The sequence below is a fragment of the Crotalus tigris genome, unplaced genomic scaffold, assembly GCF_016545835.1.
Source record: "Crotalus tigris isolate CLP2741 ecotype Arizona unplaced genomic scaffold, ASM1654583v1 scf7180000017644.4837335, whole genome shotgun sequence".
Taxonomy (NCBI): domain Eukaryota; kingdom Metazoa; phylum Chordata; class Lepidosauria; order Squamata; family Viperidae; genus Crotalus; species Crotalus tigris.
In genome coordinates this window covers 4,195,459-4,210,956 of record NW_024096536.1, presented here as the reverse complement: position 1 = coordinate 4,210,956, position 15,498 = coordinate 4,195,459, and the positions used below count along the sequence as shown (strand labels likewise).

Below are 15,498 nucleotides of genomic sequence, written 5' to 3'. Positions count from 1 at the left end.
CCCAAAGCAGAACGAAAACACATGCACCATGAGAAACAGCCTCACCATGCAGAAAAATATAGATATCTCCAGTGCTTTTTTTCTAAAAAAAAAAAAAAAAAAAAAGTGCCAGAACTCACACACGTCATACAACCCACCCTACAAGGTTCCATCCAAAAAAGGCTATGGGAGATATCCAGGGCTTTTTTTCTCAAAGAATGCCCATCCATTCTGGGCATTCTATGAGAAAAAAAGCCCTGGATATCTCCCATAGCCACTGCTTGTAAAGAGATTAGAGAGAAATCCAGAATTCTTACCAGCCTTTATCAATTTTGTCAGGCGGTTGGCCACTAAACTTTTCTGTACTCATCTTTCTTATTGCCTGTTTTTCCAGAATCTTCTGGGTAGATTGGGCATTCATATTAACTTATTTTCTAGATTTCAGTATAGTAATACATGAACCTATCAAGTAAACAAATGGGCAGAATTTAAACACCATACTAAGCCACAACAAAAGTAACTATGATTAGTGTGTTACATGAATGCAACTGCTAGTTTTACACTGGGCTAATTATCAAGTTATATAAACAAAGAAAGTTAGTTATATTTAGTTAGTTTTTTGTTGTTGCAACTTGTTATGCAAGTTTTTTTTAAAAAAAGTTCTATATGATTACATTCCTTTCACTGATAAACTTTTCACACAATAGGTGATCTATCCATGTTTTCTATTTGTCACTCTTGTAAAAAGTTCAGCCAAAAGCATCGATATATTTCTGCCAACAACATTCCTCTAGGATACAAAAATAAGTCTACAAACATAGCCAACAATTTCATCACCACTATAACTGCTAAGGCAATATTTCTTAGTACATACCAAATGCAGAATAGTGGTTGTCCTCTATTGTAGCATAGTTGGAAGACATGCTTCTTCTTAACTATACAGAACAGAGAATAAAAACTGCAGGACTACAGCACACAGTCCCATATTGCACACCCTTTGTGAACAAATTCTTCTCTCCTACACCTTAAGACATTGGCAGCCCTTAACCAAATTAATATTTGTGCTTTGAAAGTAATACTTATATGCTTTCAAATGTGAATTAAATAAATGCTGATTGTAGTGGAGCAAAAATACAGCTGGTTGTTATTGCAAGGGGTGAATCTGCCCTTAACAGAAAGATAAAAAATGAAGGACTACAATATTTCCTATACTTTTACATGAGCTGTTTGAGAAATTTTAAAATGCCAGCAAAGACTGAAATAGTTTATTTTATTTAAATACATGCAAATGTATCAATATCCTACATCACATATTCTTCACGATGATTACCACAATAGCTTGGACCTCCTATAAAATTTTGTGAATGTGATAAGAAAAAACACAACAAAAGATAATCTGGAAATATTTGCTATATATTAAATGTGACATTTTTTAAAAAAATGTTAATGAACAGATAGGTTTATGATAAGTTATAGTAAGTTTATTAACTAACTTGCAAAAATAGTCTTCAAAAAGTGAATGAATCAACGAAGAACAGAATAAAGGAAACACACTATTTTTTATAATATTCTTAGCACGTAACACCTTGCTGAGAGAGGCAGGTGGCAGTTTAAAATGCAGTTTCCACATTACATTGAAGACACTGTAATACTTGGAACCCCGGCTCCAGGTAGTCAGAAAGGGTCCAGACCAGAATAACATTCTGGTGTTAACAAATAAGAATTATTGAGATTGTTTTCAATCTCGATAAATCCTATTTTGAGCTGAAGTTGCAGTCCTATTCACAGTTATTTAGGTATCAGCCACTCTGAAACCTGTGGGATTTTCTTCTTAGAAAGTATGTGTAAGATTATATTGCAAGAGAAAAGAAGGTTATTTTAACCATATACAGGTTGGATAATAGCATGCATATCCTGGTTTTCTGCTTTGTCTGAAATCTTCATTTTGTGCTACCATGTTAATAAAATCACTATGTATCTATGCAAACCAACAAAGCCAAAATTCTAGCAGAAGGGAGTGTAAGAAGGAATAGGAGTACAGTAGCAATTTATGTACACTAATCTATGCGCAACCAATGTTTGTCTGAGTTATCTCATCCGTCTTGTTTCCAATGAGTAAGTGATAATTTTAATTATGTAGAAAACTTAACAGGCTACACATTTGCACTGATTGGTTATTTAACGGAGAAGCAAATCCAGAGAGATTAGACTCTACAACAAACTCAGTTGCCAAACCTGATTAGTCATTACAAAACTTAGTAGTATTAGTTATTCCATCAGAGGCACATTGTCCATTCATCTACTAACAGGATTTCTTCTTCATCTGGCAGCAATGCTTTTTTGCTACCTTTGCAAAATAAACAGGCTACTCCCTATGCAAATGAATCCATGCACAAAAAACTGGCATCTATCAATGCAACTTTGAACACCCTGCTGCTAGCTAGACAAAGATCTAACAGTAGATTTGACTCTCAGTTTAGAAACCTGTCAAGACAAATATATATATTAAAAGACAAAAAATGTGATCACCAGGAAAAACAAACAATAAAGTTTTAATAAATAAAACCAAGCTTTCGATGGCCTAAAACTGCCATCATCGTCAGGGTATAAGCAGGTCGATGGGAGAGCTTGCTTATAAATGCAACAGCATCTGCGCTCGGCTCCTGGACCTCGTGATAGGTCCCGGCCGGCCAATCCTTTATTGTTTGTTTTTCCTGGTGATCACATTTTTTGTCTTTTAATATGTACACACCCAGGAATCAGTCTTCTATTTTTAGCGTGTATATATATATATATATATATATATATATATATATATATATATATTGCAAAAAGAAAAAAGGAAATGTATTAATGTATTTATGTTATAGCTTATATTATAGAAAAATAACAGAGCATTATTTTCTATACCTGTTCATTTTTCTATGGCTTATGCAAATGTTTCATTCTCTATCATTGCATATAACATATACCTTGTATTATATTTTAATACAGATTTGTAATAAATAACTACAGTACACTAATTAGCTGTCATATCTCTACTTTTTAATTCTTTATTGTTTTTTTCTGGGTCACAATATGCCAGTACTAGTTAGTAATATCAGTAAATAGGATATGAATAAATCTGGTATTATACCTAATGCAGTGCAAAAGGGACTAAAAGTGCAATAAAAAATTTTTCATAGGCACATAGAGCTAAAAGAAAGGTTATATTATGAATATAGAAATGAGTTTGATGTTTAGTAAGTTGCAGCCACTGGAAATAATTTCATATAATTTTCATGTAATTCTACCACAATTTTATTGTACAATAAAGATAACTACTAAAGACATAATTTTGCATTCTCTCTCTTTCTGTCTCTTTCTTTAAATGTTTAAATATTATTGCAACATTTTGTGGGGCTATTTGAAGACACCCCAGAAGCTGCAGATAGTACAAGATGGTGCAAAAAAAGCAGCAGCCCGCAAACTGACCAGTAAGAGCTTATATTCACAAACTGACCAGTAAGAGCTTATATTCACAGTGTTGCATGCTCTAGATTGATCAAAACACCTTTAGAAGAAGCTCTCACAAGATTATATGTCATTCTGTCTCCTGGCATTCAGAAAGGCTGTGAGAGCTTTTAATTGGTTAAGATGTTTAAGATATCTTCCAATATTTTATAGGGCTATAATCATTTTTATTAATTATTATTTGTTAAAAGATTTGTATGGCCACCCATTTTATACGTAATAAATATCCAATTAATATTAATTGAATTAATATTTAATTAATTCAATGTTTAATGATAGTTTGGAAAATATGGACACATTTTTATACTATTGCTTGCAGGATAAAGTTGTAATTCAGCAGGTGTCCTTGGGAAGGGTGGTAGTATAGAAATACAATTAATAAATAAATGGACCACTGTTTGTTCCTCCCATTAGTAGCCCTACTCAAATATAGATTCAATTTTTAAAAATCAACCAGTTATATTGGATTGCACTGATTCCACAAGTTATACAAAAGCAGAATCTGAACTAGATCTTTGTTTGAGGGCTTTAAAATGATATTGATTTAACATAAGGCAACCTCATGTTAGGAGTTCCCTCTTGGAAACTGGTGCATATAATAAACAGAAAGATATCATAAGTCTCCGGTATTCCCATTAGTCTTGTGGAGCAAAAAAACCTATATCCCATAGCCCTCCAGCTACCATTTCATTAGCCTTAGTCAGCATGGATAATATTAATCATTATAGAAAGTACAGTCCAATATCTGTAGGGCTACAGAATGTTTATCCTTTCTGTAAAGAATTCTTCTGGAATGCACTTGTTCATTATTATTTAAGATTCTATGCAAATCTTATCATATGCATTTTCCTACAAAATAAATTTGGGCATGATATTGCAATGGGAGGAGAAAAACAGTTATTGGGGCAACAGCTCCTTTTCTGGCTGATAGATTGAGCCAAGCTTGTACTTCTTTCAGCCTTTAGCTTTATCGCATACAAAGTAAGATACATAAGAAAAATATCACTTATGTACATAAGCACTGCTGATGAATATTCATGCTGACCCTCAAAATATTTTATTATTCTCTTTACCAACTATAGGAATATTTTTTTAAAAAAAAAATCCTTCAGTATGACTTTGAACTGTTCAATTCTGCCTAAAGGCAAATAGAAACACATAATATTCATAATAATTGCACTGATGCAACGCACTTGTGAAATATTCTTATTCTATTGAGCCTTGTAAGAAAGATACAAGGTCACCGGGATGTATGATATTTCATAAGATCTTCACCACTTTGTCTTTACTGGACCAAAAATAATGTACACATGTCTTCCTGTATTATATATACAAGCAGGGCAAAACTGAAAGATATAAATGTATTCTCTAGCCCTTGAGTTGCGTGCTACTGTTTAAATATCACTCAAGAATCTCTTTTTTCTAAAAATTCTGGTCCTCAGTTATAACATGGTTTCTCAGTTTTTTTCCATCTTTCCACAACCCTTGCCAGGAACCAAAAATGAGAGCTTATGACAATTGTAAAAATCTGTGTATAGAGGAATGTAATGTAGACAGTAGCAATGTAACTGTTTTTCTATAATGCAAACTGAGAAAGATGAATTTGCATAACAAACCCTGAATAATTTGAATCTGATACCCTGAAAGTTGTACTACTGGAGGAAGTCTTGGAATCTCACTGTAAAATAAAATGGATATATAACAAAAAGTAATTTTTGGTTCACTGCTAATCTGATGCCTGTTATCCTTCCCAATTCAATTCAGAGCGTTCACCTAAATCAATGTGCAACATTCCTCTGGCTGGGCTCATGTTCTCTTGATTCTTGGCCCAAGCAAAAAGCAAAATGTTCAGAGAGCAGACTGTCCTGAATTTCATTGCTCTAATAATTGGGGTCTTTGTTCATATTCACAGCATGTTAACAGATGGGGCAGTTTGCCTGGGTAGCAGCCAGATAATTCAGTCTCACCAAAGACAGATTTATCTGGCAATGCCTTCTTCCTTATAAAGGTAATGAACAAAGCTATCCTATAAACAGAGGAACAAGAGCAGACTGTACCACTTTAAAAAAAAAAAACATAATCGTACAATGTAGGAGTTAGAAGTTAATAGGCAGCTGCATACAAAAGAAGGAGGCCCGAATGCACATCCAACCCAAGTGGATGGCCATGTTTACATCAAATAGCATGCATATTAAAATATGTCTTAGAATCTGTCATAATGCAAAAATAATTCCATGGCATAACTCTCACATTGTATACTACAGTCTCTTGAAGGAATTGAAGCACAAAAATATTAGTTCTCAAAATGAATATATCAAAGACAGACAGGCATAAGCGTGGTAGAGAGAAAGGATTTATAGTTTAGGAAAGCTAAGTAAATCTAAATGACTAACTATATAAGCTATATAAAACTTGAACATACATACATACAACATATATACTCTCTCTCCACACACACACACACACACATATATATATATACATATACATATATATGTAACTTTTCATTTCAAATTATTTAATCCAAGAGAATATATATTTTCTAATCCTCCTCATGTATGATAATAAATGTATATATAGGAGCACGAAGCCAAAAACACCAGCCTGAAGATGACGAATGGGACTTCGTCGAAACATCACCAAGACACTTCCAATTTTACACGGGAGAAAACCTGAATAACCAAAGACCTACATACAAACACCCGCGAAAACCTCAGAAAACAAACATATATATATATATATATATATATATATATATATATATATATATATATATATATATATACACATACATACATATACATATATACATACACACATACATACATACACAATGCTTTTTTTCTAATACATACATACATACATACATACACAATGCTTTTTTTTTCTAAAAAAAAAAAAAGGTGCCGGAACTCACACACGTCATACAACCCACCTTGCCTACCCTACAAGGTTCCATCCAAAAAAGGTGCCAGAACTCCGTAATAACTCTCTTGTATGTTAATAGACAGAGAAAATGTGTTTATATATTTAATTAAAAACTGTATATACACTGTGGGGAATAGGCAGAGGGGAGAGATGGATGACAGGATATGAAAAAGGCAAGGAAAGGCCAGGAGTTGGAAATGTTGCCTACATGGGGAAAAAGAGCAGTAGATTAAGTTAACAACAAGATGGTTGGGGTTTTGTCAGGGGCACAGAGGTAGCAAGATTAACTGCAAACAGAACAAGTAGGCAAGAGCAATTGGCTATTGTGTGTTTTGCATCTAACCAGGGCATATCCTGCAATTTCTCTTTTTCCCCTTTCCGATCCCCATGACATTGTACTTATCTCATCCCTAGCTCATGAATGAGACAAAACTAATCATTCCTTAGTTGCACCTACACTGAAGTAGTATTTTACCCTTATTTTGACACCATTTTGTTAGGCTTTATCTTACATTACCTTGGAGGGAAGTTAGATCTGCCTCTCTTACTTCTCTTCCAGGCCCAGCCAAATGATATCCATATTTGAGAGTGCCATTCTTTATAGAGTGTTAAAGGTTTTCTCCTGTTACAGACTTTATTCTTTAGTTTTGGACCATCCCTTTTCCACATGTCATCAGCCAATGAAAGAAATAAGCACCAATCTGGGCATCACAACAGAAATAAGGTGGATCTCATTTCTAGACAGTGCATGACTTTCCTTAGACTTATTTCACAGTTGCTTCTGCAAATACCTTTTGGATATTTCCCAAGTGAAAACACTGTGAAAGAATGGAATACATGGGATGACACCAGTGAAGACATTGCCCCAGACAGGAGGGAGGCAGACAGAACTGATGTGCTACGTGGTAGGTCATGTAGAGATCCAAAGGAAAAAGTAACTAATTCCTAGACAAAAATACCTTTTCTTACTTCAGGCAGGAGGAAGAGAAAGCAACTTTGGTGTAGGGGTTAAGGGGATGGCCTTGAAACTAAGAAACCTGTGAGTTCTTGTCCTGCCTGAAGCATGAAAAACCAGCTGGATGACTTTGGGCCAGTCATTTTCTTTCAACTCATCTCACTTCACAGGGTTAATTTGGAGAAAATAGGAGAAGAAAGGAGTATTAATTTTTGCTGTCTTGAGTTGCATATGAAAAAAAAATCTAATAAATAAATAAATAAAACTGACAAATATGGGGAAAGTTTCATCTGTCTTCCTTGTTGAAAGCTTGCCGAGTGGGTGGTAATAAAGGCAGGAGGGAATGGAGAAGATCAGTATGAAAGGTTCTCAAAAACAAAGTGTTAACGGGGAGGGCAGATGTTGCAGAGAGAAATGGCTGCAGTGAATGTTAGCTTGGAAACAAGATGGGAGAGTGAGCATCTGCGTCTCCTCTCCGAAAGAAGGAGTAGTTCCTCCTGCAAGGAACGTTCATTGATATTGGATTTCCCAGGGCTGTTTACTAGTGGGTTTTTTTTTTTAATTTAATTATTATTGTCATTGCTATTATGTCCTTTTAACCTAATTTCTGAGTGAGGTATTTGAGCCCCTCAGAATACTTTGTTGATTGGAATAATGTATAAATTACATAAATCAATAAATAAATTATTAATGTAAAAGCCATACAATTATCACTGTATAATTTATATTAATAATAAATTTTCCAAACATAACTCTGATTATACTAAAAATTTGTCGCCTAACTATGCCTTCAAATTAATGGATGATCTCCAAAATAATTGCAAAACTTTACACATCTTTAAGCGGTGGGATAGCACCAACTCAAGGGAAAAATAACACTTTAAAACCAGTTCACCCAATAATGTAAGGCCTGGAGGTAAGATTAAAATGTCATAAAATGAACAGAATAGAATGCTGTTGTTGGGGCATGATTGTATATAATAAACCACAAGCTGTGGCAAGGTCTGAATCATAGTATCGGACTTAAAACTTTTTAATAATCTTTATCATAAGATTTGCACACATAGCCAATCTAATTTGCCAAACATTGCCCAAAAGGAGAACAAGTAAAGCACACTTGAGCAAGAAATGCAGTGACCATCTACCTGCATAAACTTAGCAAAATATAACTATCATCCAGTTAACATTATTTCTCTCTGGACAGAGCTTGTCTCCAGGTGTCAGAGGTAGATTTAAAAAAATGAAGTGGATCACATAATTTTTCACATATTTTTAGAGATGAGGGGGGAGGAATTCAAGTAGAGGATATCTGGAAATTTGATTTGCAGAGGTTTATGAAAGAAAATAATTTACCCAAAAATGTACAACTATGAAAGTATATTACATATGACATCTACACGGAAGAGAATATACATGGCTGTATTAAATAGATATTTCAATCTGCACCTGATTTTTACCCTTCTTCCTAAATGAATAATTGTTCTTTATAAAGAAAATATAAACATTTCATGTGGTTTTTGTAGCTAAAAAGGCATCTAGAACATCCAGAATAGATGGAACAATAGTAAACAATTAGTAACTTAAGACTGCTTACCATGCTTTCTTTTTTCTATGTGTGGAAATTTCTATACATCAATTAGATTTATGAGCAAATGTATGATCTGCTAGGTCGTGGAGCTTCAATATCTTTCATTATGCATCCCTATACTAGTCACCCTGTATGTTTACTTAAATTCACTCCCAGAACAAACCTAATTTCTAGAATGAAATCTATTTGGGCTCAAGTGATGAAGTTATTCAGTGAGTCATCACAAGCCCAGATCCAATTTTACAACTATTTTTATCACAGTCATTAAGTGAATCACATAGTTGTTATGTGAAACAGTCATTAAGCAAATTAATTTTCCTCCCATATATACCAGCTGGTTGCCAAACACCCAAATTGCAATTGTTTTATTTTTTTTGTTTGTATCCTGCCTTTATTATTTTTACAAATAACTCAAAGTGGTGAACATATCCAGTACACTTTACTCTCCCCTATTTATGTAAATTTACGAGTGGGGCGATGGTTGTAACTTAGAGGACAGGTTGTAAGTCACTTTTTCCAAGGCCATCATAAGTTTAAACCATCATTAAACAAACAATCATAAGGACTAGCTGTATACACACATACACACACATTCTTAAAATTAAGTATGTATATGTTGGTTTTATGTTTATATGTTTTCCTACGTTGAAATGACTCCTGTATATGAGAACTATATAATTACTATTTCTCCTCATAGGGAGAGAAGAAAAAAACTGCATAAATTTTAAACCACTATCTTATTAATACTTTATATATTCAAAGCCAAGCCTTAAATGTGCACGATATGCTTCCTATAATTACATGATTGCAGTGGTGGGATTCAACCAGTTCACACCAGTTTGGCAAAATCGACAGCTAATTTTTTGTTGCCCAGGCCCAGAATGGACTTTCAGAATCAGCATCCACACAGAGAACTGGTTGTTCACATATTTGAATCCCACCACTGCACAACTGTATGTATCATATATGTCTATTTACAATTCTATACGTGTTTCTTTAACAGAGTGTAATTGACAAGCTGTGGGTGTATACAAGTACTGCATGTTTCTATTATATTTCTAAACTATTTTTATCTGGTAATTAATTTGTGTTTTTATATGATAACCCAAGATGTGTGTTATTTATATCTGTGTGTGTGTGTGTGTGTGTGTGTGCTCGTGCACACACACAGAAACCCATACTTCAATGTGTATATATCACACATTGGTGTATATATCTTTTGATATGTCAATCAATCAATATTTTTAAAGATAACTTATGTATCTGAAAGTTTGTACATATATGTATATATTTCAGTATATTTATCCTGTAAATCTGTCTCTGAGGATATAAATTATATCACAGAAAGCTTTACTGAATTCCATCAAATGTATCTTTGAGTTTCACAGTGGCAACATTTGTGTTCTATTTCTATGAATTTAACTATAACTTTAAAATTAACTTTAATAAATCCCTAATGTATTTCAGATGTTCATTCTGTATTCTGAGTTGGTAACGTTTTTGTTTATAGCTCTTAGAAGTATCACACATTTATTCACACTATCATTTTAGTATAATAGCAGCTCACAACTGTGTTACCCCATCTTGGCTTTCTGAAAATTTCTGCTAGATTAAGGGTTACCCAGGTAAAGATTTTTTTTTTTAACTTTCTCATTCTCTTCCAATCCATTATCACAGTTTGCTGTGAATTAAGACATTTTTTAACCACAATTCATCTTGCATTGGGGGATATCCTCTGCTAGCTAGGTGTGTTTTTAAAATTGAAGGTCTTCAGTTTATAAATGTTATTTTTAAAAGAGTAATCTTTAGATGGGGTTAAAGAAGAAAGAAACCCTATTTGTGAAATAGTTCCAGAGCTCAAGAATAGATATGGTGTGATACCTTTCTTTTAAAAGCCTTGTTCCCCAAAGTATTCCAAGCCCATCTTATAATTTGTTCTGTGACCATTGTTAATTTGTGTTGGTTAGCTTTGTTGTAATATTTTAGATTAAAATATCATCACAATAATAAAGTGGTAGTATAAACTAGAATGAAAAGTGATGAATATACTGTATACAGTATTTTATGAAAATATTGAAAAGCAGAATTAAATGCAGAGAAAACGTGACACTACAGCTTCTTCTATGCCCTAGGCCTAATTCTTCATTACCCCAACCCCCCCCCCCCCACTCCTTCCCACTCCTGCCATACAGGTATGCTTTGTTTAAAAGCCATGGCTACTGAATACACTCCAAATCAATGGAAGAGGTTGTGGAGATGTTTCTCTGCCAATGTTAGGTTTGGGATCTGGAGGAATCCAGTCAAATTCTCACAATTAAAGCCCTGGTCACCTTTCAGTCTGATTTCTTCCAATTTGTCATTTGGTGCTATGAATGAAAGTTGTGGGAAACATCAGTGAAAAATATGTTCTTATATCATGCACATGATCCATTTGGAACTTCCTATGCTGGTTTTCTTACACTGTTTTTGTGAATGTGTGGGTGACATCAGTGTTGAAAAAAAAAGTGACGTGGCTTTAGTAATTGTCCATTCCATTTCCAGGTGATGCTCGAGAATTGAAGAAAAAATATTGTGCTTGAAGACTCCCTAAAACAAATATACATTCCATGTACATTTTAAGATTTATATCGATTTTTTGTTCTAAAATGGAAATGCTGGAAAGAATTTCATTCTAAGCTGCGCAGACAATTGTACACGAAACGGCTTTAAGTCTCCCATGGAAATGTTGATAACTGTCCTTGGGAGCGAGAGTAGAAAAGCAGCGTCTCAAGCCTCGTAGGTGAGAATTTCCAGCATCCCCAGCGAGAGGCACGAGGAAAGTTTGCAGACAGGAGCACCGCTAAACTGGCTGCATCGGAAGAAGGGAACCTTGTCTCGCTCTACCGAAACAGCCACAGGAGGAAAAGCTCTCCGCGCCCACTCGACCCAACGCTGGCACGTACGCGCACGCGCACGCGCGCCCCCGATAAATGCCATCCCACCCGTTCAAGAGGCGCTGGGGGGGGAAAAAAAAATCTTCTTAGCCTTGATCGATCCGAAAGACGCGAGCTCTTCTGCCCACTCTGCCGACTGGAACTCTGTGGCGAGCTGCCTTTGCGAAGGAACGCCTGAGAGAAACCAAGCGCCTTTTTTTTTTTTTTTTTTTTTTTTTGCTGCCCGTTGTCCCCAACAGTCACATCTGTTGGGGGGGGGGAGGCAGGACGAGAAGGTGCGCCCTCCTCCACTCGGCTGGCAAGTTGTGCTGCAAGCCAGCGGAAGGGAGGGAGTGCCGATAGCCGCGCTCCAGGCACGCACCTGTCGCCCTAACTCTAGCGAGTGTGCTGGAAATCCCCACCCCTTCAGAAGCCGCTCTTCCACACACCCTTTGCCCCGGCCTCTTGGCTCCGCCCCTCGCTCACACGCGCGCGCACTCTCCCAGCGCAGGTAAACTTTAGACTCCCACTCGCGGAAGGGGAACGTAGGTAGATGTCACCGAGATCCTGAGCTATTTATAGAAGCGCCAGGCGAACGTGGCTGGCGGCGGCGGTGGTGGTGGTGGTGGGATTCTACCTCGCACCGACCTCTCTCGCGCTGAGAAGGACCGTCATCCTCGCCTCTCCTTACAACCACAGCGGAGCCGGGAGGATAGGAAAGAAACGGTGCCAAGGCGGTACATTCCTTGCGCTCTCTCGGCATTTCTGGCAGGGCCCCCCTTGCCTGCCTCTGGGAAGGATTGCAAGGCAAACGGGGTCCTTTTCTAGTCTGGGGAGGGGCTGTTCGGCGATCTCCCAACTGCCCTTGGTTTTACGGGGGGGCAGGTCCTTCCACCTGTTTCGGAGACGGAAGGCTCGAGAGCCTAAAGGGGTGTGGTGATCATGGAGAGAGCCATCACCTCTCACCCCTTTCCCCGCACCTTACTTCCCGGATCGTTCGCGTCCCGTTATTGGCCACCATCTCCTGGCAAACCGGCAGCCGTTCTGGGCCGCTTCTCGGAAGTTGGGAGTGGAAGAGGGTCACTCTTGGCGTGAAATCTTCCGGGAAGCTATTTAGGACCATCTGGTGAGTGATCCAGAGGTTGCCTCTAAGCCCAGTGAGGGATCCATCCTTACAGAATCCCAGGTAGAAACAATTCAGCACCTCGCGATGTGAAGAGGGGGGGGGGGGTTCCTATAGTGGCGTGCTCACAGGAGGTTCTAACGGCAATATAACCGACCAGAAGGGTCACCGGTCGGAACGATTGGGGCTGAAACCAAACACCACGATTCCCATTTTTCATACGATTTTGGAAGTGCATCCACACCCACTCACAAGAGAACTCGCCCGCCTTTGTCTTGCCACCATCTTACCCCTAGACTGGCGTGCCCAATTTCAGTCCTGCATTTAGCAGTCTATGTCGCGCAGGCAGGCACAATCGAGCAAGAAGATAGCCATTTTGCATCCCATGAGTAGCAGTTTGCTGAAAAATTAGGGTGGGTGTACAGTATGTGTGCGAAAGCGAGGCAGACACGGAGGGAGAGAAGAAGGGAAGGAAAAACTGCATGGCTCGCGCCAAGAAACGAGAAGGCAACGTGGCTAAATCCTCCAGCATCACTCAGGAGGAGAATGGCAGGTGCAGGTTTTGCCTTGGGATAAAGCGCGGGGGGGGGGGTAGAGGTCCCCTAACGTGCTTAGACTTCAGATAGCCCTCCACCTGCAAACAGACAGCGGCTGCCTACACAGCAGCAGCCCCCTCTGCTTCTCTTGGGACTGGCTGGCCAGTACTCGCTACAACTAACCTTTGCGAAGGCAGCTTCATTGTATCTGGCTTGCCTAATGCTCCAGGGCCTGCTTGCACTTGGACTAGAAGACAGTCTCTTTGCAGAACACCACCATGTTGCATATTCCCAAATGGCCAGGCTGTAACACCCGAGCTAGAGAAGAGGCTGGTCAAGACCATTTTGACAGAGAGGTAGCGAAGCTCCATCTTTGCCCTCCCCTGATCCGTTGCCTCCTGCCCCACCTCCGCCTCCTTTTAGAAGCACGAAAGCACTGTCGTATCAGGTGGAGAAGGGAGGGAATAAGCTCGTGTCTCTTTTCCCCCTGCTCTTCTGACGAGCCAGGGAAGGGAGGAATCAACATGTCTGAATGACTCCTTAAAACCGAATCTCATTTCAAACAGCGTCTCTGGCTCTTTTGTGAGAATTCCAGCGGTTGGTCTGTGCTACCAGTACAACATTAGTTGCTTAAAACACGAGTGGCTTTTCTATAGTGTGTGTGTAAGAGAGAGGGGGGGGAATATTTAGCAACCTCCACCCCACCCTGAACAAAATCTCCTACCTTGATTTGTAGAAGCAGAACCTCTAGGCGGACAGATTAGGGGAGTGAGCATGTTGGGAATATCCAGTCTCCTCTTCTTGCTTGCATATCCACATAAAGAAGAATGAGGATTGGGGAGCAAATGGGGAAGGGGCGATGCCAGATGCACATAGAAACCGTTTTCTTGCAAGACGCCTCGACGCTGGCAATCTTGCGTCTGGAAGTGGTGCAAAGGCAAAGCAAGATATTGCCTTCGAAGATGAATCTGACCCAGTAGAGAGGAAACTCGAAATAAGCGGGATCCAGAGAGATCATTCCATTTTCTCTTTTTAAAGAAGGAAGGAAGGAAGAGAAGGAATGCGAGAATACCACAGTGACGATTCTTCTATTGATGCCGATGATTAGAAGAAATATATTCCTTGAAGCTTAGCAAAACAGGCTGAGTTGGGCTGCCGCGAGGGTAGATTTTGGTCCTCCGCGAAGCATGATAATTCTCCAAGAGCCCCCTCCTGAAGGGAAAAGAGGGGAGAGGGTCGGTCTGAGAGGAGGACGGGAGAGATCGAATCGCTCCTCTGTGGAGACGCTAGCACGTTTCGAAGAAGGGGAAGGAAAACGCATTTCCCCACATGAGCCCACAAATAGAGGAATGGCAAACAGCTGTTCCTGGGCTATAAATATGTCAGAGATGCTCCGGCTGTGCCATGGCTGGGATGGGCACGAAGGCGAACTGGAGAAGCGGGCGAGCTAGAAACCACCGAAGGAAGGAACTCCGTAACACACACACACATGCACACATGCGCGCTCACACGCGCGCGCACACACCCACACACACACGGACACACACGAGCGCGTGCGCACCAAATTCAGCCCACCACTCGCGGGGAGCCGTTCAGTAGCGAGCGACTGCCGTTCCTAGCCCCATCTGCATTGCTGCTGACATGTCGGCGGTCTTCTCTCTCCACCCACCCCCTTCTCCCCCTCCTCGTCCCACCACCAGCTCCAGAGGAATGAATGAAACGGGCGGGGGGGGGCTCGACTCTCTACCTAGCCTCCCCGAGACCGCATTTGCTTTTCTGGAGAGGTGTGCGGACTGGGAGGGGGAGGGAGAGATGCACACGCGCGCCCGGCTCGTCACACGCGGCGGCGGCCGCCAACCGATTCCAGTCGGCCAGTAACTGTTGCCACCAGCTGCAACGGACCTTCCAGCGCTTGGCGGCTGCACCTTCTTCCTCGGTTACCTGTTAGCCGGAGGCTGTTCTTT

The 15,498-nt window shown here is 39.2% G+C and overlaps 1 protein-coding gene across 1 annotated transcript in view; it reads right to left on the bottom strand.

Moving 5' to 3' along the window:
* Positions 1-14,438, bottom strand: part of GRIN2B (glutamate ionotropic receptor NMDA type subunit 2B) — a 309,216-nt gene extending 294,778 nt beyond the window's left edge. Inside the window, exon 1 of the mRNA XM_039335649.1 lies at positions 14,259-14,438. The gene's annotated coding sequence lies outside the window, so the exon portion shown is untranslated. The remainder of the gene's footprint in view (positions 1-14,258) is intronic.
* Positions 14,439-15,498: the final 1,060 nt, after the last annotated feature.